Source organism: Anomalospiza imberbis, chromosome 1, assembly GCF_031753505.1.
Source record: "Anomalospiza imberbis isolate Cuckoo-Finch-1a 21T00152 chromosome 1, ASM3175350v1, whole genome shotgun sequence".
NCBI lineage: Eukaryota > Metazoa > Chordata > Aves > Passeriformes > Viduidae > Anomalospiza > Anomalospiza imberbis.
This window is the reverse complement of record NC_089681.1, coordinates 144,111,691-144,133,004: the sequence shown is the minus strand read 5'-3', so window position 1 is coordinate 144,133,004 and position 21,314 is coordinate 144,111,691. Positions and strand designations below refer to the sequence as shown.

At 39.8% G+C, this 21,314-nt stretch overlaps 1 long non-coding RNA gene across 1 annotated transcript; it reads left to right on the top strand.

The window, feature by feature from the left end:
* The first annotated feature begins 4,954 nt into the window (after positions 1-4,954).
* LOC137463408 (uncharacterized) lies at positions 4,955-18,485 on the top strand. Its single transcript, XR_010993909.1, has 3 exons — positions 4,955-5,834; positions 8,525-8,614; positions 18,433-18,485. It is a non-coding gene; the product is annotated as an uncharacterized lncRNA (long non-coding RNA).
* Positions 18,486-21,314: the final 2,829 nt, after the last annotated feature.

Genomic DNA, 21,314 nt, shown 5'->3' with positions numbered 1-21,314 from the left:
TCATGAACGGGGAAAATCCCAACAGAGGTGTTTCTGTCCGCGGGGACGGTGGGAGGGAAGCAGCCACTAGGGGAGCTCGATGTTGGGAGTAACCCCTGAGCACCTTCCTCACGGCTTACACAGCTTTTCTGCAGTAGAAATTTGAAAGCAGGTGTTAAGTTAAAAAAAAAAAAAGCAGCAACATACTACCAATTGGCAAACTTTGGAGCTTTATTTTAATTTTTTTTATAACAGTTTTATAGCCAAGTACCCAAAAATTGTTTTCTTCTTGTTCTGTGCATTGAATTGTGAGGTGAGAAATGGCCACAGCACATATTTTCTTAGCTTCTGATAACTCATAAAGTGAAGACATACAGAGATGTAGCTGCTTAAGCAGCAGCCATGAGTACAAGAATATCTAAAGTTTAGTCTCAGCTGTAAAGCTGACTTGCTTTCCTGGTCATTGGCAGGTGACTTAGATTCAAAGTTCGCATCACATAAACATTGCAAAGAATAAACCTTCAAAAGAAATCATATCTTTCTCTCGCTGTCATTGTTATAAAAATTGTTGGCTGGATTATTAATGGCTCATATGTTAATTTGGGTTTTGGTTGTTTATCTAAGGAATTTATCTGGGCAACATAGTCAATGATCATTAGAGGTTGTGGGTGTATGTAGAGCCAAAATAGATCTTTTTCTCTATGCAGATCAATACCAGCAGGTTCTTACTTGGCTGTCTTTGGGTCCCACCTATTCACAAACGTACCTCAGTATGAAGAAGCTATTTATTCTAAGAGACTTGCTCTCATCTTTTTCAGTATCAATGGCTCTGGAAGCTAATAAAATGTTTAGTGTAAATAAAGAGCCTATAATTAATATATATTAATAGTCTCCACAAATGGTTAATGAAATTATTACCTTTTAGCAAGATCTACATGTTAATGAACTGTTTTCTTTTAAAAAAGAAATAAAAAACATGGATACATAAAAAGCATTGGGAAATGCAAGTAATTCTTGGCTGTCTGACTTGCACAGTTGTGTTTTAGGGAAAAAGTGCAGAGTCATATTTTGGAATATCAAGTGATGGTACATCTCCCCCTCTGTGTGATATGACAGCCAGACAGGGGATGCTAAGAGAAACCTGAAGGCATGAGATAAATTCAAACTTAACTTGCTGGCTCTTGCAGTGTGAGGTTGGCTCATTCAAAGTACACAAACCAACAGACTGGATCAAGGCTCTCTGTTTGGGCAGAGATCAGAAACAAAGCTTGCCCTCTAAAGTCCACCTCATAGCCAGATCCAGCCATGGTAACCACTGTATTCACTGGGCCATGGTAGCAGGAGAGGTATGTGCATGATTGTCTTAGTTTTTCTTGTTTCCTTACATTTGCAGACTATTTTTGAGCATAGTTTACATGTTTTCTTTCTTTTTCCCTGGCATATTTACACCCCAGCTTTTTAAAACGCTTTGTTCATGCCAGTCAGTTTAGCAATGCGCTTGTTAAAACAGTTCCTAATATATAGTATATGACTGAAAATGACTTAATTGTTCTATTTCTTCTGACCCCAATAAAAAGTGTCTCTGATATTGTTTGAGTCACTCCCTGTTCGCAAGAGCCTACATGTATGTCACCGGGTGACTTTGAAACATTTCTTAGCTACATCAGTTCAACTGCTCTTATTTATTTATTTAGATTTGTAATAATGACAGTAAATGGCCATCTGAATCAATCTGGGCACTTTGCAGTCATTAATACTGCAGCATCGATATCACATAACACAATTATAGTGCAATAAATTACCCACATGCCTCATCTGTTTCCCAACCAAAATAAGAACTGTCTGTATCTATCACATTGCTCATTTATGTCCTTTCCTTCTAAAACACCTTGATAGCGGAAAAAAGGGCTTTGAAATGTTCCTGAAAGCTTAACAAAACCCCGTCCTTTCCAAGGGAGATGCAGATATGAGAGCTGAGGAAATGGCATGTGGGATGCTCCATCAGCTGATATGAGCTGAGCAGAGAAGGGCCCAATCCTCTGCACAGTCAACTCATAAAGTTACTTAAATTAACATCAGAAAACCTCAGACCATCTTTCACTGATCACATCTTCAACTGGATTGTGTGACAGTTCAGGAAGACTTCTGCTCTCTCATCTCAAACCATGTGGGGCTTCCGATGACAAAACCAAAACCTTGATTTTTTGTAGAAACCCTAAGTCACTGACACAGCGCTGAATCCAGTGTGAAGCCAGAACTAGGAGCAGTCAGTCACACTGCACATCGTTCTGAGCTTCCATATTGGTTTGAGAAATAATTTAGCAGTGCCCAATTCAGCAGCTTAATCCTCAAACATGAAAGGACTTGGGTAACTAACTGCAGGAAGATAGGCACCTCAACCCCACTATCTTCTGACAGCTAAAGATGCAAGGACCTTTTTTGTGCAGCCTCCTTCTGAGCAGCAGCAATGATTGTTTTTACCTCAGATGGATTCTGGAGCATCTTTACTGGAGGAACAGAGGGAGGGAGGGAAAGAGGAATGGAGGGAGGGAAGTTTCTTGAGTGCAAAGAGTCCTTTGTACAGCCATGAAACTCAGAGCTCCTGTGCTGTTTTGCCATGGGCTGGAAGGGGAGAGAAGCTGAACCAATGTTATAGCAGAAACATAGCTCGAAGCAGCAGTAATCCTTGGATTCAATAAACTGGAATCCTTTTTCCAATTTCCCACAGGATCCCCTTAGAAAACCCATTAGAACAGCAGACTTGACCCTGACAGGCCTTGATTCAAAGTCCTCTGGATTCAATAGGAGTCTTTCTGCTGTTTTTGGTGGATTTTGCATCACTTTGATGTTAAGTCCATCACATTTGTGTTGCTCAGAGCAAACTGCTTGTGTTGCTGTTAACAATTCCTCAGACTCATACATAAAAGCAGGGAGGTAACACTATGGTTTTAGAGCATCAAAGTAGCGTGCCCTGCTCAGTTCCCTGGTGAGATTTCTTTGGGTAACTCAACAAGCAGCTCTACAGGGTAACAAATTGTGTTAGCTATTCATGCTAGATGTTTGTGTCTCCTTCACAACTGCAGCAGCATTGCCCAAATCTGCTGTAACAAGACAAATAATCTATTGGTCAAATTTGTTTGTAGAATAAATCAATTCCAATCAGTAATTGCCTTTGGGCAACAGTTCAATTATGGCCTTATCTTTTGCTTCTTGCTGTTGTAAAAACATCTAAGTAAGTTTTGAAGAGCAATTTGCTTCTTTAGTGCTCAGAATCAGGCAGTGTTGCTGTTGATGCTTATTTTGTTCATATAACCATGTTTTCTGCACATGGCTTCTTTGTGGGCATGGAGTAACAATGCAGTGGCAATACCATAGCACACAGTGAGCCATGCTAAATACAAATTAACATTGATAACCAAGGAGGAGTATGATGTATCTCTCACCCCAGTGCTGGAGTTGTGAGATCTCTGCATCTCTCAAGGTTCAAACAAGAGATGCTCTTTTTATTTCAGCTCTTCTCTGTGTTTATTTTTCTGTATAGAAATAAAAATACTTGTTGGAGGTGCGGAGTTTTCTTCAGAAGGAAAAAGCACACTCTTGAAATATTCATTATAAAAAAAACCCAAAACCAAAAAACCCCCACACTCTATTACTTCACTCAGCCTTTCTTTCGGAAAGCAAAATAAATCATAATTTATGCATGGAGACTTGAAAATCGTCACAAAGTAGCATAAGGGCAGCCTGACAAAATAAGGCACAGACTGTAGGCTAGAAAATTACCCACCGTGTAAACAAGGTGACACAGACAATTGGGCACTGAGAGCTTAGTGATTTTTGAGGCAGGGGAAAGCACTTTGCTGATATAACCTAAGGGAATTTGAAATCACTCCAAAATGCACTACCTGAAGACAGGCAATTTTTTCGAATGTGTGCATATTATGTCATTATATCTAAATATGCTGAGCAAAGAGCTGGATAATATTTCCCTTTCCTTTATGCTGTTAAAATGAATTCAATTTGGGGCAAAACTGCTCAACTTTAATCAGTATTTTTGTGCATTAGTATCCAGTTGAATCCCAGGGCAAGCCAAACAAGCTGCAGACATTGGTGCAGCTTGATATTGCTATTTTTATTCATTTCTGTTTATTGCAGCAAAGCATAGAAGCCAAGAGAGAACCACCTTACTCGGCTCTACCCAAAAAAATAGAAGAACATCTCTTCTTCAAAGTCTACCCTTTTATTTGTACTGTTTGTACTTCACTTTATCTGTATGAAGACCCATTGAAGTAAGTGGAACAATTTAAAGAATGAGGCATATTATAATTTCCAATCTGATGTAGCAAAATGAAACTTTTATAAAGTCCTCAGCTGCTCCTGATAGGATGCAGTGGGAGAAATGCCTCTCTTGCCTTAGCTGAAGGTGTCATTCATACATTTTAAAGCTTTCTGGCCAAACTCATCTCTAGATATTGCTGCAGCAATTATATTCAGAGTGATTCAAACAGGACTGGATACTTACATAATTGGAATATCTATGCTGAGTAGACAGCTTTAAATTTCATGTGAGCTTTAGTAATTTTGAAAGAAAGTTTCATTAATTATTTGGAGCCAGAACGAAACTGTCCCTTTAAACACCTTTTTGTGTAAATAACAATTTTGAGGTTCTGCCAGCAGTATTCTCTGAACTTGGCTGGAGCCAAAGGAGAAAAGATTTTAAGGACTCCTGGTGATTTGGCAGCACAGTGATCCTTCTTAAGCAATGAGTTGTGCATCTGCAATCTCTGACACAAAATTGAATTGTGACAGCCTCACATGTCACTGTGAGAGGGCATCCTCACTCGTGGCAAGTGTACAGGATAGGTTTATCACAGAATCACAGAACGGTTTGGGTTGGGAGAGACCTTAGAGACCATCTAGTTCTGACTCCCCTGCCCTGGGCAGGGACACCTTCCACTAGACCAGGTTGCTCAAAGCCCCATCACACCTGGCCTTGGACACTGCCAGGGATGGAGCATCTGCAACCTCTCGGGGCAACTTGTGTCAGCACCTCACCACACTCACAGGAAAGTATTTCCTCCTGGGATCTAAACCTCCCTTCTCTCAGTTTGAAGCCATTCCCCCTTGCCCTATCCCTCCATGCCCTTGTCAAAAGTCCCTCTCCAGCTCTCGTGCGGTCCCTTGAGGTAATGGAAGGGGCTATAAGGTGTTCCTGGAGCCTTCAAGTCTCAGGCTAGATAACCTCAACTCTCTCACTCTGTCTTCATGGGAGAAATGTTGCAGCCTTCTAAGCATCTTTGTGGCCTCCTCTGGACTTGCTTCAGCAAATTCATGTCTTTCTTATGTTGGGGACCCCAGAGCTGGACACAGCACTGCAGGTGGGGTCTCATGAGGGCAGAACAGAGGAGCACCTCCCTCAACTTTCCTCAGCCAGCTGGACACCCTTCTTTTCCACAGAATCATAGAATCCCAGAATGTTCTGAGTTCAAAGAGAACCACAAGGATCATCAAAGTCCAGTCTCTGGCCCTGCACTGGGCAGCCCCAAGAATCCCACCATGTGCCTGAGAGCTTTGTCCAAATGCTTCTTGAGCTCTGCCAGGCTGGTGCTGTGACCACTGCCCTGGAGAGCCTGTTCAGTGCCCAACCACCCTCTGGGTGAAGAACTTTTTTCTAACATCCAACCTAATAATTTTGATGCTGCCCAGAACACAATTGGCTTTCTGGGCTGCGAGGGCACAGTGCTGGGTCATGTCCAGCCTCTCATCCACCAGCCCAGCTGGATGTTGTGGATCAGTCCAGGCAAGCTCGTGTTGCTTGTAGACGCAGGAAGCTGGGAGAGCCTGAGTGGCTCGTTATGGTAGGTGAGATGCAGTGTGGTGACTAATTCAGCCTTGCCACCACAGTGCTTCCTTGAATCCTACAGACCCACAAGTGGCTTTTGAAAATGTCACTCATGTAGCATAATGTTGCCCAAAGTGTTTGGTGAATCAAGAATCAGGCTGTGAATGGCAAGTCCTACAGAGGAAAAAGCAAAAGAACTCCACACCTTTCATTTTTCAAGTCACAAACACAATGTAGATAACGGATATCTTTAATTTGTATTCACATTTTCTAACCTGATGTCTTAAAGCTCACTACTATTTTCCCTAGAAATAAGGTTTATTTCAATCTATGCTTAGATTATCAGCCTCCAAAAAGCCTCTGCTAAGATCTTAATGTTCTGTACATGACAGTGATTCAGAAAAACAAGATTCTTTTTCTTCTTGCACTGTGCAGTTTTTATTTCCTGTTGAATGCATTTATTATACATTAACATAATTGCTTTAATTTATTACCTTAGTAAATGTCAGGCCCATAAGATGTCAGCGTATTCCGTGGGTTACACTGCACTCATTCTGTTTAACAAAGAACCTCCAACAAATGATCAAACTCAGCGTCATGGTTCTACTTCACATTGGCATTTTTGAAAGACCATTGTGCAATAAAAAATGTGCACTTGTAATTAAATTCTGCCTTTGTTTATACCTATTGTGTACTCCTGTTGTGATCCACGCAGACTGACCACGTCCAGCTTGTTGGGATGCTGAAAAGCCCTGTGCTGCTAGTTCTAATCCTGGTCCTTTTAATGCATTAAATCACTCTCATACCCTGCATTTAAGATAGAGGTTTTGTTTGATTTTTTGTCCCCTAAAATTTAAAAATGTTAGAACCCTTAAACGTGCTGTTTAAAAACCTCTTAGACTCTGCTTAACACATGGGATAGAATAAGAAACGATCCCAGGAAATCTATCTAACTTTGGTTCCTGATCCCAGATCACAATCACATTTATCTTTACCTATGATGTGATCAGGATCACAGCATATTTACACTTATTCATGGCTTCACTATCAAAAATGCAGATTTTGGAGCAAGTACATATTAGAGGCACTGGCTACAACACTGCATCATCTGCTGCGCTTCATCAAGAGGGAACTGCAACTCCCCTTTCTGCTCTTTGCAGATTCCCCAGCAGCAGGTACTTCACGGGTAACTGCTGACCACACAGTCCTCTTAGAGGAGGATTGAAGCATCCTCCTCAGACTTTTGGAGTTCCTGTACTATCTTTTTCTTCCCTAAGGAAGGCATGCAACTTCCTGTTGAGGGTTATAGACCCATGTTTTTCAAAAGAAATTATTGCAAACACTATTCCTGATCTGTATTGGCAGAATGCACTGGAATGACTCCATGAAAGTCATGTTTGCTTCATATACTGTCAATAATTATAAGAGTAATATTCTAATCTGGCATATTCACAGACTATATGATTCCAAATATTTGCCTCTGATTATGTCAGTGCAATGCATTGACAAGCTCAAAGAAGGCAGAGGTTGTCTTGACAAAGCATCTGTACTCTCTATTTCCATAAAATATCCCCATGACATTGGAGAGGCCTTCTTAAAACACTGCATGGTTTCTGAGGTCTATGCTAAAGTATTTAAGATATAAGTTATTCATGATTTTCTACACAACAAAAAGGCTTCATGGGCTGAGAGCAAGGCAGATGAAAATAAAAATATCAGGGAATCTGTTTCTCTCCAGATTGGAAAGAAAATCCAGTGTTTTCTTCAAACCACTTATCTCACTGTGAGCAGACCACTTTTTGGGAATATATACAGGAGTGGACAAAACTCTCTGAACAAACCTGTTTGAGTAGGACTCTATTAGACCAGGTTTTCTACATGTGTGCAGCCCAAAGAATGCCTCAAGAGAGTTGTTGAAGTCTATTATAGTTTATGAGAGATCATAAATATCTCCTCTCCAAAGACCTTAATTTATTTTAGAATTTGATAGAGTTCCCAGAACAAATAGATAATCCTTCTAAAATGCAGGCATAAACTATAAAGACATGTTTCTAAGAAGCAAAATCATTGACATTTTTGATCAAAATCTGCACTTTTTTGTCTTGACATAGAATCCTAACAACTTTTCTCTGAATTTTTTTTTTTTAACATGATTAAAAAATCTTGTGACAGGAAATTTTTCATTCTAGATTAAATGAAGAAGTACATCTTCAATCCTTCCTGTCTCAAATTGTTATTGGAATGACTGAAATCTCCCAATCCATCACATTTTAGGAAAGAAAATTTGCACCTAGGTGTCAACTAGAAACCATCTTCTTGCCAGTCCTGGAGATGCCACCAGTATTCTCAGCTCTGATCATAATTGGGTTTCTCTCCTTCACCATTGCTTCTGGGGAAACAGAGGTCTGCAGGCAGTAACCTTTGCAACGAGTACCTTTGTGGATGATTTCTCATGGATTTATGAATGAAAATCTACTGTCCAGCTTGTCCAGCTTTTTTGTGGATTTTTTTTTCCTGAGAACACTGCTCTATTCTTTCTTGCTGAGAAATACAGAGAATTTCAACTTAAGACCTTTTAAAAAGTAATATGATCAAAAATGTCTGTTTTTTCTTTCAGAATCGTTCACTTTACTTACTCATTCTCTGTTGAAGAGTGAGAAGGAACATTTACCCCATTCTATAGAACAACATTTTCTTTATTTTTAGACTGTTGAGTACCAGACTGAGAAGGATCTCAGCTGGGACTGCATTTGGTGTGAAGGTACGGTTCTTTCTTTGGACTTGATGACCTGAGAGGTATTTTCCAACCTAAATGATTTTATTATCTTTTTTTTATGTTGGGGTCCTGTATCTACTTTTGATAAGTGGTTAAACATGTGAAAGTTCAACCTTGCAAATGTCTGTTGCATGATCTCATGGCTTGTCTCGGATGAGGCCTCCTTCCCTCCATGGACAGACAGCCAGGCACAGCTGTCAGTGAGCCCAGGAATCTTTTCCCAGGTAGGTAAGTTGGACTCTTGGCCTGATGACATCAGCTACAATTATAATTTCATCTTCACTACTTCATTTTGAGGCCAATCATGGAACAAGAGACTATCACTGTGAATGTGCTGTGGGGTAAGCTGTTTTCACACTTTGGTCTCCTTTCTGCTGGAATGTCTTGATGCATCCTGGATCCAAGGAGGAGATGAGCTGGAATATGCCTTTGTTACTTATGCAATTTGTGAGCTTAATTTTATGAAGTAGTGTGCCTTGGGCTTTCCTCAACACATGAATCTCACAAGAATTATTAGAATGTCCCTTAAGATGAATGCCCACTACACCTCTGGAACCTGTGCTTTGTCTTGTCCTCCTTGTGAGGGTTTCAAGCACCTTCAAGGTGAATGCTAAGACAAATAAGATAGTCATCTTGGTGCTCTGTCTCTTGAGTGAAGTACAGCAGAATTTCTCTTCGCATGAGCTGGGTCATTAGCTTTCAGTCATGAGTGGCCAGCAGCTACGAGGTTTTTCTCCGAGCAGAGACTGTCAGTCACATCAGATCTGATTCATTTTGTGACATGGCTAGGTATCCAAAATGTAACAGGCTGAGACCAATAAACTAATTTCATTTTAATCTATGGAAGATTTGTGGCTTTTATGCTGAAATACCAGGGTTCAAAGCAGCTGGTTTCACCACATTCTTGGTGCTGCCCCCTCCTTTAAACCACAGTAGCAGAATCACATGTAACAATTTATGAGCTTGTGTTCATCTGAGACCTTGTGTTTCTTTGCTTACTGTACCTTTCTATCTATAAAAAAATTAAATAAATATGCTTAAATGAGTCAGTGATTATTGAACTGGGAAGCAGATCTGAGTTTGACAATTAAATGTAACACATCCATATTGGGGCACGGGAAGTAAAGAAAAAAATTAAAAAAACCCAAAACTTTAACATTTTCACATGCCAGAAAAACTAGCTTTCATGTATTCTAAATAAAAGAAAGGTAAGATGTGTTTGGGAATAAAGACACAGCCTTCAAATTCACTCTTCAAGTATACTCTGTTACAGCAGCATGATTCCTTTTATGATTGTATCCATCATGCTGTCAAAAAAAGAAATCTTATCTTCACTCATTACTAAATATACAAAGAGCTGGGATTTCCACTTGGCAAATGCTCCTGTTTACCTGAAGGCTTGATTTTCTCTGCACTTTGATAAAGTTCATTTGCTGAGATAGACTATACTTTTTAATCCTTAAACTGCTTGAGTTTGTAAACCAAGTTTTGCTCTGAAGTAAGCAGCATGTGCATGGAGTTGTTATTTTCTTTAGGAAAATTAAAGATTTTGTTATGGAAGGAAGCCAAAGGGCCCATCTGGATCTGTCCTGTCTGTGTTTTGAGTTATAGCTCCTGTTTACAACTGCTCTGCAAAATGAAGTCTAGCTGAGGATGCCTTCAGTAGTCACTGTCAGCCTTCTCTTCTCAAGTTTTTTGTCTTCAGGAAAGGTTTATCAACAGTGGAGACACTCTCTTGGCATGTGTGATCCCCAGTATGCTTAGACCTTTCTAATACTCTCTCATCATCAAAACCTTACATTAAATATATCAAAAGAATGTTGCCAGTTTAAAAGACACAGAACCAAGCTCTCATGTGCCATGGGTGTGCTTTTCTTTATACTTAATGTGAATAATCCTCTCTGAACATGTTGATGCAGATGAACGTCCTGAATCTAAGTATTGCTCTGAGTGCCTGGGATTGCTTCTCTTTCTGTTGCACCCTTTCAAAACAAAAATAACTATTATTATTATTATTATTTCTATTATTATTATTATTATTTCTATTATAATGGCAACCACAAACTATAATTGAAATCATGGTCCCAGTTTTTTGAGCTGTGTTTAAATGTGAAATCACAAACATCTCCCTACCTTCTTATTGAAACAAACACAACAGGGAAAGGGTGTTACTGTAACTCAAGTGCAGAAGTGATTTGCAAAATAGATATGACAACTTTCCCTTTGATTTGTTGAGGCTTTGTCATCCACTTTAGTGGTCACTACTGTGTCTGTGTCTCTACAAACTCTACTATTGTGTATCATTTGTTCTGTCTGAAACCTGTCTCCTTTGATTTGTGGTCTTGGAGTTATGTGGATTGTGGATTTCTTTCTGCCCCCTCCCCCCGCCACTCTTTTCTTAGTTTCCATTTCAGCACTATCCAATTTCCCGTAGGATTCAGTCTCTAAACTTTACTCTCGAGACACCAATCACTACAGCAACCTAGTCCTGCTTTGTCTAAGATGGGATTGCTCCAACAGGTGCTGTTGGAGCAATCCAGCACTAAAATTCACCTGGGTTAAAGAGTTCTGCTTCTCTTTAATACCTCTTTCTTGTTCTTAGTATTATTTTCTATTATTTAGTCTGTATCATCTGTAGTGTTCAGTCTCATTCATCACATGTTCTTAATTCAGTGAATTAAGCCCAGCTTTGGAATCCTCATTAATGACTGTCTTTCTGTGCAGGTACAACCTGGTTGATTTAATTTCCTGGTTCATTGTTTCTTTCAGGTCACTGGCATAACAATATGAGCAATGATCACCCATACACTAATCCTTTTGAATTTTCCCCTCCTATCCTGCCCTGATTTCGCATTAACTGAAACTATAATCTGGTTCCTTATGAACAGAGTGACCTGCCCCTCAACCATTTTTGTATGAGTTTATGCTTTTGCATGGTGCTATACCCAGAAGTCAAGAATTCTGATGTCCTTACATGATTTCTCTGAAGTTATGACTATCTTTAATTAAACAATTGCTTTCTAGGCGTTCCCCTGCTGCGTTCCTGATTAATGTTTCCAGTTACTTCCCAGTTTATGAATCAAAATCTGCAATCTGTTGTAATTTTTATGCCACCATTGACTGAAATTCTTTATCTGTGTTAAAGATGAACTTTCCAAACCCTATGAGATTTAGCTGTGTAATGTGTGTAGATGCACACATACACACAGGGTTCAAATCTGCAACTCACCCCCAGCTTATCCCCAGCTGCTTGGCGGTGTTCGCACACCTTTATCTTCTTAATGACCTGCAGAATATTGTGTGAATGCTGCAAAACTCAGGAAGATTAAAATAGAAGGGGACCTATTTGTGTTCCATTCATATTTACTCACAATTATTTGGTTGATTTGCAGTGAAGGGAATTTCATATTGGATGTGGAAAGCTGTTTTTTCCCAACACCCGGCTATCTTCATATTGAATGGTCTATTTCACAGGGGACAGAGGCCATTAGAATGATAATATTCAGCAAAATTACTTTAACAACCCTGACATCTTAACCTAGGGAAGGATTAGAGGGTACCTTTGTAGCTCTCACACAGAGTTGCATCATTCTCTTTGAGAGCCAGGGCGGTTTTTGGTGTGTGCAGTGGTGCAATCAGGCAGTGATGTGATTCAAAGGAGTTCCAGCATTTCCAGGCATTTCCTGGAGTAGTGCACTTCTGTCCTTTCCCCACCCTGTGACCTAGAGTGGGTATTGCTCACTCCTGGGCCCTGCTTCTACCTGCTCTGGTGAAGGTTTAAATGAGGAAATTGTTTTTATTTAGATGAGTTTAGAGGTTTTTCTTTCTGAAATGAATGATACTAAAAATTTCCTAATTTCCTTCCAAAATTCAGTAATTTTGCTGGCTCCATGAACAGATGTGAACCCAAATACCTGAATGATGTGAGTCCTCAGTGTCAGGACTTGAACTGGATTTTTCCCACCATTAAGTGTAAAAAGAACTTTAACCCCTTTAAGCATCAAGGTGAAATAAAGGGCCAGCAGATTTTCCACAAATACAAACCAAAACAAAAAATTTGGCAGAAAAATATACTTGACAGCAGTCTTCACTTGCACCTGAGATGCAGAAGACTGCAGGATGGTCTTTGCTGCTGGAAAATGGAGACTGAGGGTGGGGTTTCCCATGTTTCCAGCATGTGTCCTAATCACTGTACTCTGTGGGGAGTGAATTTTCCCAGTTGTTCCTATGAGAACTTGATCATTTGAATAAATAATTCATCACCGCAGGGACAGTATCCGCTTTTTTTTTTTAAATAATCCCTCATTATGTTTTAGCCATTGGGGTATTAAGACTTTTACATCTCTTTCTCACACAAACGTGTTTTCTTTTGACCAGAACCTCTTCTCTGGCCTTGTGTTGTCACTAAATAAGCCGGACTTTATTACAACCACTGTTTTCATGTAACTGAAGGTTTTCAATGGAAAAATATTGAGATCAAAAGCATTTCTCACTAGGTTTATGCCATCAAGAAAGAGAATAATGCCATGTCATGTGACATAACTAGATGCTGTAATTCATATTTTCAAATTAGAAAGCAAAATGAAGGAGAAGGGTACAATGGAGAGATGTGTCCATCTATATTGTTGCCAAGAATAATGTTTGTAGACATTTTGATTGCACGTTTCCCCACAAATTTTGCACATTTCTGTTTCTTTCATTGGGAATGACAAACATAGCATCAAGCAGATGGATGATGTGTGCTCTCTTTGCCTATACTTTGGGTCAAATATGTCTCTTTGAAATTAATTGTTTTGTTTTGTTTTCTTTACTCCTGTCTGTAATAGGACTAAGTATTTAATTCGTATTCTTTGCCCTTGCAAGACCCTCAGGGTAAACCAAATTTGGTTCTATTCCCATTGAGTAACATACTCCTTGAGCAATCCCATCGGCTTCTGTGAGGCTATTTGGGATTATCCAATGGGATCAAAACTACATGAGTCTGGCCCCAAGGTATTTACACACTCCCTGGCTCAATGGCACCTCAGTTTCACTCAGTGCCTTTGGGTGATGTTGCATTTCAGCCTTTAATAATCAGTTTGTTTCACTTCTCAGAGTCACATTTTAATGAATAATCTCTTAATGTAGAAACCCAATCTGTGACAGTGTAAAAGTATTCGGGAAAATGTTTTCCTATGGATGTCTCACAGAAGAAGAAAGGATGAACTCACCCCAGCAACTATTTGCTTAGTTCTTGGGGAATTTACGCTGCTACGTCAATAGTTCAAAGGTTGTCTGAACTTGCAGTGAACTCAAATGTTCAGCATTTACATCCAGGAGTTATTTTCCATTGGAGACAATTGTGGGTACCCTACTGCCTGCTTTGGAATGGTGCTGGGCTCATCATTCTCAGAAGGTTTCTCTGACTCTGCTCTGTTCAATGGACGTGGTCACCATGCTAGACTGAAGCTAGGAACAACATTTTTTTTAAAGAACATGTTTAAACAAGAGTAACAGAAGGGCCTCATAATGGAGAGCTAAAATCACAAGGGATTCGTCTCACCTAATTTTATCCCTTTGACACTTAGTTATCTAATCTAAAAGGGCTATCTGGAATCCCCTGTTGCCAGTGAAAAGAGATAGACAGCAATGAATGGCCTTCTGGAGGTATTTATGTCTCTCTGTGCTGACTATAGGTGGAGCCCAGACTACTGGTTTATAGTAAATGTTGAACTTCTCATGGGCTACAGACGGAGATGTGATAAGTGGATCCCGCCCCTAATTTCCCATAGCCTCATCTCCTTCCATCAGTGACTCAGGAGAAAAATAATAACCATGTCTACAAGCAAGGAGTGTCTACACTAAAGGAAAATATCAATTTGTTATAAATCCTGGCCTGGGCTGAGGGTGTCTCAGTGGGAGGGAGCAGGAGCTGGTCACTGGGTTCACTAGAGGGAGCTCAGAAGAAACCTGTCGGTCTCATCATGATCATGGTGTTCCTGCTGCAAAATTATTCCAGAGAAAGTACTTCTGATGGAAAGGCCTCTGAGGTCTTTTCTCCAATTCATAGACATAATGCTGGATTTGTCAAAACTGATTTTTCAGCCAGATTATAACTTCTCATACGTTTGATCTTATTTTGATTACCTTACCTGGACAAGACTTGACTTGTGTATATAGAAAAATGTGGTCCAAGATATGCACATCTTTGTCTACAGAGAAAAACAACAACAACAACAACAACAATCACAACAATAAATCTATCTGTCTTCAAGAGCAGATCTTTCTGTCTTGGAAAGACTTTGGACACCTGAGCACCTCTAGATGCATTTCGTGTGTGTGTGTACACGTGTATATAGTAATAAACATGCCCTGTTCTAAGATTTATAGTTCTGAGAAATAAACAAAGGCTGATCATTCTCTTTTCTTTCTAAATCACCTGTGCCAGCTCATACTTTGAATCAGTGCTTCCCCAGATCTACAATATTTTCCATTTTGGTGGGTTGAGATGAGACAATCTTGCTACTGAGGTCAATGCTTTAGCAGCCTCCGTTCTGGATTGCTGGACTCAGATGAGCATGAACTTTTTCCAGGAGCAGTCCCAGCTCTGTGGGATGTAGCTGATTTCTGTGAAAGTGCATGTCTGCCTGCACAACTGATATCCCAAAGCATTCTATTTTTATGCTGCGAGTTGCTGTGTTGAGATCTAAAATGTTCAAAATTATTTTTATTGGACAAACACAAGCACTGAAATCATGAGGTTTTGGCAGACTCCAAGCTCTGCCAGCTTAACACTTCTTTGTGCTTGGCAGGCAAAACAGTTTTTAACATTTTAATTTTACTTTGCTGGTCCCTGCACAATGGGGGTAGTTCTTAGTGACTTTAATCAAAAGGTAGGAAGTATGCAAGGACTATTATGAAACTTTTAACTGAATTGAATCGAATAAAGCATTATCTGATCAATTTTAACAGCAATAATGCAAATTTAATTTTGGACCCAAATCTGTGTAATTTGCTGCAGCTCGTCAGCCGGCTGAATTACCCAATGTACTGGGTGTCTCACTGTACAGACCAGTGATGCAGATTTGTTTGTGGTGCTGACTGGGGATCAAAACCTGCTCTCTCTAAGCCAATGGAAAGGCCCAAATAATTCCATTGTTTTGAAGGAAGTTATGTTCTGTTGACCTTGGACCTTCAGCCCCTTTCCTGCAAAACACAGGCTCAGCAAGGCAGGTTTAGTATTTACTTCGTGTGATGAGAAGGGGGGTGGTAAGGAAGGAAAGGAAAACCTGGATCATCTCCAGCAGTAAAAAGCTCCAGGTAGATCATTGCCAGGTTCTTTTCTGCAGATAAGCTTAAATAGGTGTTACACCCAGTGACTGCTACTGTGACCTGCAAATGTCACAGTGCAAGAGAGCCCCATAAAAGAGGTGCAAATCAGAGGGAAAACAGAGAGAAAGATTGTGACCTGCAAAGAATCAGTTCCTCTCTTTCCTTTATAGCAATGGCACGAGTTTGGATTAATATTACCAACATTAATATGAGACTGCAGCAGGGCTGCTGAGCCAGGAGTGCAATGTAAAGACAAAGTAATACATCCTTTCAGAAGCCGCTCTTGCTCAATATTTTCTTTTTCTGTGATGTGTTTCTCTGCCTCCTGATTATTATTTCCTGTGTGCACCTGACACAGTTGCATAAAAAGCACACAAACGGCCTCAGAGCAGCTTGGTGAGCTCACGATGGCTCAGCAGTCAGGCAGGACTATGGATTGTAATTTACAGCAGAGCCCAAGCTCTGAGCAGCAGATTCAATTTTATAAGTGCCTCTCTAGTTCAGCTTAGGTAAGAGTGTCTGGAACAGACAGCCTTTCCATGTGCTATAAATAGTGAGTGGTTAAATGTGCTCCCTCAGTACACATCATTGATTGCCATGCAAAGCACATTCTCAAGAATAGCCAGCCTCACCCCCCTCATCATGTTCCGGGGTATTTATTTATTCCTTATTGTCATTACAGGCAAATAAGAGGTTTGACCCGATGTAGCAGAGAGGTGGAAGGCTGATTATTTTATTTCCACAGCTGTTGCAGTGCTGTGTTTTACAATATGTTTGTAAATCATCAGTGTAATGGCACATTATTATAGCTGGCAAGTTATATTTTCAAGGAAATATATTTTAATTTACTGAATAGGAATATGAATAGCTAACTATCTTATCAGAAGGCCTATCTTAAGTACAAGAACAAGGTCCACCCAGATACTGATTAATATCAACTGTATTGATTTTATTACTCATACTTTATAAAGGACACTGATATTCTTGAAGAGTGCAAACATTTGCTTTCTTGTGCTGTTGTCTCAGTTGGAGTGTAAATCTCTCACTTTTGTGATTATTGTTCTGGTCATTGTTTCATGACTGGAGGCATTTTAATGATGATTTATGGGGTTATATATAGTTGTACTATAAACTTCTGATTGCAATTAAAAACAAGTTAAATGAAAACTTCCAGCTTGAAGGCAGTATCTGCTTATCACCGAAAACTATAAAAGACTAAAATGTGATATTTTTGGGAAAAAAAAATCAATAAATAGTTGGGTTTATTTTTCCCTTTTCATGCTACAAAGCAAAAGAAATATCCAGAAATCCATATTTTCAGCATATTTTCCAGGAGGAAAATTTTAGAATATACTACCCTAGCACTCCTGAACAACGTCAGATTGCCTTTTCCATTATTTATATGCCCAGAGTGTGCTCAGGTGAGAGGAAGAGACTTTTTTCTTGGGTTTGGTCAGAAGAACTGTGGACCAAAAGAACAACCTGGGGTGATTCAGCATGCTCCTTGCTGAAGTAGCAATGTAAATCCTGTGGGTCCTCATGAAGGAGAGAATAACTTTGATACCACAATGAAAACATCTCCTTCCATTTTAAGGTTCTCCAAGCTACTTTCCTCAAATATTCTATTTCCATTTTTACCATTTAGCAGCATTTCCCAGTATGGCATTGGCCTGAGCTGTTGCTGCCCCCACGTGAAAAATATTGCCTTCAAAATGCCCCTGATTTTTTTGGTATTGTTACAGACTAGATTGCCAACATAGAAGCAATTTTGGCTGCATTTGCAAGGTGTGAGCAGCGCAAGCAAATGCAAACAGTCCAGGGATGCCATTTGAACCTCTGTGTTTGCGCAGTGGTGTTACACCATCACACCTCTCTGGCTTATGAGAGTGTTTGAATCCACACTGTTCGGGAATTGTTCCACTGTCAGTGGCATGAAGTTGTGTACAGCTCTTCATATAACTGCATGTTGTCTGTTACACACTTCAAAAGTGAAATAATTTAGAATTTTCTGAGTTTAAAGAAAATCCATCATCTTACTCATCACTTTTCCTTCTGTTGCATGGGCCCAGCTGTGTTGGCCACTGAATAATTTTGACACTGATGGAGAGGGCCACAGGTGAGAGGGCTGGTGTGCCAGACTGAATTCAGATTTTGCTTAACCCTTTGCTGGTGTATCCTATAAGTCCTGATAGGCTACTGCTACCACCCAGTCCCATATTGTTCACCCAACATTATTCCAGCCATGTCATCTACAGGGATCAATTTTTAGCCCTGGCAGTTACAGCAGCAAGTGATGTGCTATTTCTAGGGCTTATGGACATTTCTGATCTGCAGACAGACCCAAAAGGCACAAATAGACTGAGTTTTCCATTAGCTGACTGCTGCTGAAATCTCATAATTCTACATTTTCCCTTGCAATAGGGATTTCACACAGGTTGGTGTAATTTGTTATATCCCTGCCAAATACTAATGTCCTGTCTAAACAGTGGCGATGCTGGAGTCATGTCTCTTTCCTTTCTGTTTTTAGAGGACCACTAGAAGGAGCTTTATATAGTTCAAAATCCATACATGATTCTTCCACTTTATTTCCAAGGTAAGAAAACCAAAGCCAAGCAACTGTGCTTTTATAGATGTATCCCTGATTCTGACGTCGGTGCTGTATTAAGTATTCCCTGTATCGCATTTATACTGTATTTCTATCATCTACTCTCAGAAACCTTTTTAATTTGTAGAATAGGCTTGAATGGGAAGGATCTATGAAGTTAATGGTTGCTCAGCTCCTCTGAACCTTGGCAACCTGTGCTCTCTTTTTTGGGGAATTTCCAAAGAACAAAATTTGACAGCTGTTGGTGTCTCCTGTTAACTCTTTCTGAACCATATTTAGCACTGGACATGACCTTGAAAGGAAATGTTGTGAGATGATTACAAGATCTAACAAGATGTTTTTCAGTGGTAATACTATATATAACATATTACACATAGTTTTGTCACAACATAGTCTATAATGAACCAAATTCCACTGAGGGTGAGTATTTTGCAATGAGGATATTTTTTGGAGAATGTTACTTTCCATAATTCTGGTACCTACCTCATCTACCTAAGACACTCAGATTAACTGGTGTGTGCTTGGATATTGATCAATTACTGGTGGAGTGTTCAAGGGCTTTCCCCGTCCTGTGTATAGGCAGAAATTAAATTTCCTTGAGGGTGTAATTATTGCCAAAATAGGCAGCACTAATACATGGCTGAAACTCCTGCCATCACTGCTGTGTTTCAGCTATTTTCTCCACCTTGGTAGGGTGTTTTAGTGATCAAATAGTTCAACTGATTGTCTCTTTTTTTCCCATCCTGATGATCACTGAGCCAGTAGGGATCCATGTTTTCTGCACTCTGCTAATGTAGAAGTCACCCAGAGCATATATGGAGTGTGCTGTTAAGATTTCCCATTCCTTACACTTAAAGATGAACACTTGTTTCATCACTCAGAGCTGTGCAATTTCTTTTTTTTTTTTTCTGTTTGTCAATACAATATCTTTCTTTCTAAATTTCTGCCACCTCCAGAAAAGTCAGAGTGTGCTCTGTTGAGTAGTTTTCTGCTTCATCTGGACAGAGGAACAAGGGCAGATTGTGAAGAACTCCATTAATTGCAATTTTAGTAAGCTTATCACTATACTATCAGGTGTATTTGAAAGTAGTTGAAGTCAAAGCACCTGAGGGAATGAACACAAGAGTTGGGAGATAATTATAGGTAGGATGTACTTGAAGGTAATACCTTTGTACATCTCACTGCTTTTGGGGAGACCTCTTGGTCATGGTGTTTTTCCCACTTCAAGCTGCTCTATGTGAAGTGAAGCTCTTTCAGTAATTGTTGTGGGAGAAAGACATGAAAATGAACTGAGCTGGTTCTTCACAGGTTTTAAATGTAAGAGCTAAAATCCTCCTGGGACATAAAGCAGCTTAATCTTACCAACTACCCTGACTTTACCAAGTACTTGGGACAAATTCCTGATTCCACTGCGGTAAAACAAGTGAAACTGCACTGGGGTCTGATGTGCAAATATAAATATTTTTAAATATCAGCTAAGAGAGTCATCCAGGTCAGCACTTCATAATTTCCTATACTCATAAGGAAGAAAAAATAACAGAATCATAAAATGATATTGGTTGGAAGGGACCATAAAGATCATCAAGTTCCAACCCCCCTGCCATGGGCAGGGACACCTTCCACTATCCCAGGTTGCTCCAAGCCCCATCCAATGTGGCCTTGAACACTTCCAGGGTTGGGGCACCCACAGCTTCTCTGGGCAGCCTGTGCCAGTGCCTCACCACCCTCACAGTAGAGAATTCCTTCCTAATATCTAATCTAAACCTGCCCTCTTTGAGTTTAAAGCCATTATCCTTTGTCCTAAATAAACTTTGATGATCCAAAGAAAACCAGACTAGAATGAAACCTAAGAGAAAAAGCATTTGATTGCAAAGTAAAACAACTTTTTCTTTACCTGCTAAGGTTTGCAGTCCAGACTTGTGTTTTCTCTAGCCTGACAGATGAATTTTTTACTGTCAAAGCTGCTGGTACAGTAAGGTAACCCCACAGAGGATAGTTATGAAAGCTGACATTGAAATTTTAGGATTGTGGATGTTGCACAACCACCTTATGGCTTTCCAGTGACACCAAAGTGGGGGCACAACATTTGGGCAGTTACATCCTTAGACCCAGTGGCAATCAGATACAGGAAGAGTTGTCAGGGGCTGGGGCTTAGCACTGTGTTAATTGTTAACCCAGGACTAGGACCATTTATATTCTCTTCTTGATACACCATGGAATGAACTGACGGTGCTGTGGGTCTGCATCTCTGCAGGTTTTATTTCTGTTATTTTATTCTGCTATTTCAGGAATATTGTATAGGCTTGGGCTGCTTTGTAACAGGCATTATTTTTAGGAAAACTTGAGAGATAAGCTTCCAGGTCTGTGATGGGCTTCTAAAATTCAGGCAATTTGCAGAATGCAATTTGTCTGGTCCTCTTCCTCCTTCAACCCAGCATAAATGCAATAGATCCTTCTGACTCCATGGTGGTGAATCTCTGCTTCATCTGCTCTGTTTTGGAATGCCTGGATTTAATGGATGGTTGATGTCTTCTGGACATTTAGCAACAAATACTGTGAACCGACACAATAAATGAAGAACTAGATGAAATCCACTATACAGCTATGAAAAGCTGAAAATTCCCTTTTACTATGGCTGTGAAGTCACATTAACTTTTCTTAAATAATTGCTCTATCTTGTTCTTTTGTGATTAGTCATAGGCTCCTGTATAGGCCAGCCCAAATGAATAGGCAATAAATATCTACAAAATAGTCTTAATAAAAATGCTAAAAGAGCAATATTGTAAAGAAAGTCTCTGTCTACA